We start from the raw sequence: 3,952 nt of genomic DNA, 5'->3' as shown, positions 1-3,952 counted from the left end.
GGGAGACAACGAGTACGAGTAATATAATATGCCCTTTTAATATCTATGCACTGTATGTTGTCACTTAAAGTTTTAAATCTGTTTATAACATTTAATTTATTGTATGCGATAAACTCTTATCCGACATAACATCCTGTTTTCTTCGTCTTCCTAAAAATGAATCGCTAGGTACTACATGCAGGTTTTTTCACCTGGATGTTCAGGTGGAAGTTCAGTTGATCCTTTATGCATCAATAAATATTTGTTCCAGCACAGTTTCACAATGATCATTGAGACTTAAGACCAAAACACAGGTTACCTTTCCAGACTGTACATAGGCTACTGTGCACAGTGTTTGTTGGGAGATGTTACTATGACTGTTTCTTTATCACTATAATGAATTTTGAGAATGTTTGCTTATTTTTTATTTTGGATTTGAACCCGCCTCTTGACGGCATTTAGATGAAGCTTGAAGGTTGAGGTTGAACATCCATCTGCAGGATGGAGGTTCTACTGGTACAAGGTTGTTCATGATGGATCATACCACTACTACAACTATGACCTGCTCCCTGGAAGCAGCAGTGGGACTGATCTAACGGACAATACCAATTATGATTACGGATATGACCAGAGAATTTTTAGCACATGGTCAGATATACATGACTCCTACAGCTATGAGCTGCTCCCTGGAAGCAGCAGTGGGACTGAACAGGATTCCTACATCGTCCATGGTTAGACACACACAGCAGGATATGTGTGTATAGCTGGAAGAGGAGACCCAGTGATTTACACTATGTATAGTGAACCAAAGTTTGTCTGGTCTGCAGGTGAGTTTGGCTTTTAATTTCTTTCTTTAAAGAAGCAGATGTTTTGTCACCGAGTCAGTCTGTTCAGCTGTTTGACTGTGATCAAGTTATGTTGAGGACAATGACGCCATCACCAGTCCAAACATGTAGTTTCCAACTCACTCAGTGATTTTAACATATACTTGATGAGGCTGATTTTCTTTTACATCAGCGTAGCCCCTGAACCCCCTGTCATACTGACACAGTATTTGTGTGAATATTGAAGACTATGAAGAACATGAACTTCCTGCTCTCCTTATTTCCATCTGTTCTTACATCTTTCTTTCTTCATTTGTCCCTAAATCGCCAAACTAGAGATGAAATCAAAACAGAAATTGTTTGAACTCATATCTTTTCCAGATGTTCATCCATCAGTCTCTCTCAGTGAGTCCTGACACTTACAACCCCAGTAATGCAGTGTACTGGTGTGAATCTGAATCAGGAGAGTTCAGCAATGCAGTCAACATCACTGTACATGGTAAGTTTTTATGAATTTCTTTTCTAAATAGACTTATTGTAGACTCAACCTACTGTAACTAGGCTCATTCATTTATTCTCCTTTGAAAATGAAATGCTTGTTCTTGTTATAATTATATAGTCTAGTCTTCATCACCACCATCGAGCAGCAAAATAAATCTTGATGCAGCCCTGTCTCCTAGGAATTACATTTCCATCCATCTAGTTAATTTTTTGATTTCTGTTTGTCGTTTTAAAAGTTGTAATAAAAGTTACATAGCTGTAAAAAATAGAAGAGTTTCAGCAGAATTAAAGCTGAGCTTCTGAGCTTGACTTTTTAACAGATAAAGGTGTTATCCTGGTGAGCCCTGCCCATCCTGTGACCGAGGGGGGTCTGTTACTCTTGGCTGCAAATTACAGAAATTAAAGAGGCCGCGGTATCCGTCCCGCATGGTTTTCTATCCCAGTGACAAAATCATCCAAGACGACACCAGGGTGAAACTGAATATCAGTGCGGTGTCAAAGTCGGATGAAGACTTCTACAGGTGTGAATATTCGGGAGAAAAATCACAGCAGAGTTGGATGTCGGTAAAATGTGAGTACAATTCAACGATTTCCTCTGAAACTGAAACGCTTTAAATTGTGTAGGAGAACTTGTTTCATACATACGGGTTTTTAAGGGAGAAATATAAAATCATACAGGAAATGAAATGTAAAAATACACAAAAGTAAATTATTGGAAATCAAATGAATGATATACTGGTAAGTAAACCATTGTTTGTGCCAGTGTGTATTTGCATCCGTGTTCCTATATTTCTGTGTGTAAGCTGTAGATGTGTACAGTGCAGGTGAATGGTGATGCTGCATAAAAACACAACATGTATTTATACTTATTATTTAATATTTTTTATGGCAGTGTCAGGACCTTTATTTCTTCTGTCGTTGCTCATTGGGCTGGTTTGTGGAGTCGTACTCATTATTCTCCTGCTCCTGTGTTGCTATAGGAAACCCAAGGGTAAGACTTTTTTACTCTAATGTTCAATTCTGTACACACATGCATTCTGATGTCATGACATGAGATAATAATCAATCAGGATTCAGTACAACACCATCTGACAACATGTTTTTGATTTGAAAAATTAAATCATTAATGCTGATGCATCAACATGTATATAGCATTTTAGTTTTATCAATAATGTTGCACTGTTAAGGAGTTAAGTCCACCTTAATTTGTCAGTCGGTTCACTGTTGTGTTGCTGTGTTGGAACTGGATCACTGGGAAATATTTCAAACTATTCATCTTCCATTTATAGGAAAATGAAAATGTTAATTCTGAATTGAAAATATTGAATTGTTTAAGGATTTATTCTACAGTTTTTAAAGGGATAATTATACTGTTATTCACAGATCTATAAAGAAATACAAAATCAACAAAAACCAAATAAGGATGGATGCCACTATGGAAGACTACATTCTCGTGTGGACCATACATGCAGCTTTTATATAACCAATATGTGCAACTCTGCTCTTCAAATGTCAAAATTCTCATTATTTTATACAGTGAATAAGCAGATTATGTAAAAAAAAAAAAAAAAAAAGTGTTTCTGCATACCATTTATCTTTTAGTACATTTATTTTGCCGCTATCTTTTAAAGCTTTTATAGGAAGCTTTGAATGCATGACAGTTTGAGGTGACAGAGTCTCAGCACTCTGCTGATTGTGCAGCCTCAAAGACACCCTTTGTTTTTGTATTAAATGACCAATGCTGGATCCCTGATATCCACAACTCATTTTTGAATGAGTAATGATCTGTCATCAAAGAACAGATGAAAGTCTTCCTGCGTGTCTTCTAAAATCAATCAATAAGGTATTGCATGTCATTTTTTCAGCTGTTCCCTTTGTGTTCTTTAAAGCTTCTTGGGAGCAATAAATGTCAAAAACGGTCAGCTCCTTGTTTTATTTATTTATTGCTTTCATGTAATTTTTCATGTAGTCCTCTCCGCACAGTTGGGTGTCCCATAGTTCACAGGTGCACTGCTGGAAAAATTCAAACAAATGGACAGTGACAGAAAACCAGAAAAGTCCTCGAAAAACAAAAATCTTTGGTGCTTTTTCAACGCTGAATGTTTTACCCCAATTTTATGCTACAAACTACAATATTATATTATCTGTTCTACTTATCTTTACACTACACTGTGTTGCAGTTATTTGAGAAAACTTAATTCTCTACACTGTCCAAACAGGACAGTGTAGAGAATTGAGTTTTGTTTTGTTTAAAGAATCAATTTATATTTAGATTGAAATGAACTTTTGTCTGTGTGTTCAAAGCAGAAGTCAGTTTTCACCTTAGTGTGGGAACTGGAGGCTTTTCTCTGCTCACTGCTCGCCACCTTTCCAAGATCACATTCACCACTGATGTAAATTTAAATGCAGTTTTCTTAATATTTTGCGAAACATAGTTTTGATGCTTCAGTGATGTCCCTCACTCGTAAGTCTCTTTGGATAAAAACGTCTGCCAAATGAGTAAATGTGAAAGCACACGTTTAAAATTACACCTACTGTAGCACACGGTTCTCCTTTTTATGTCCTTCTTCCAGCTGTGCTGTGACGACGACATGGTCGAAGCCGATGACACTTTGTGTGTTCTTTAAAAGTGTTTACATTTTATGCGG

The 3,952-nt window shown here is 36.7% G+C and overlaps 1 pseudogene across 1 annotated transcript; it reads left to right on the top strand.

Annotated features, from left to right (window-relative positions):
• The first annotated feature begins 195 nt into the window (after window positions 1–195).
• On the top strand, window positions 196–2,819 carry LOC147819749 (uncharacterized; annotated as a pseudogene). Its single transcript, XR_015436662.1, has 6 exons — window positions 196–203; window positions 448–806; window positions 1,150–1,302; window positions 1,625–1,875; window positions 2,197–2,295; window positions 2,688–2,819. The product of XR_015436662.1 is annotated as an uncharacterized LOC147819749 (transcript).
• The last annotated feature ends 1,133 nt before the right edge of the window (window positions 2,820–3,952 follow it).

The sequence above is a fragment of the Seriola lalandi genome, unplaced genomic scaffold, assembly GCF_002814215.2.
Source record: "Seriola lalandi dorsalis isolate HSWRI2012SDOR001 ecotype SW California unplaced genomic scaffold, Sedor1 jcf7180002049840, whole genome shotgun sequence".
In the NCBI taxonomy this organism is placed as follows: Eukaryota; Metazoa; Chordata; class Actinopteri; order Carangiformes; family Carangidae; genus Seriola; species Seriola lalandi.
Note: the sequence above shows the minus strand (reverse complement) of the source record. Positions and strands in the feature narration are given on the sequence as shown.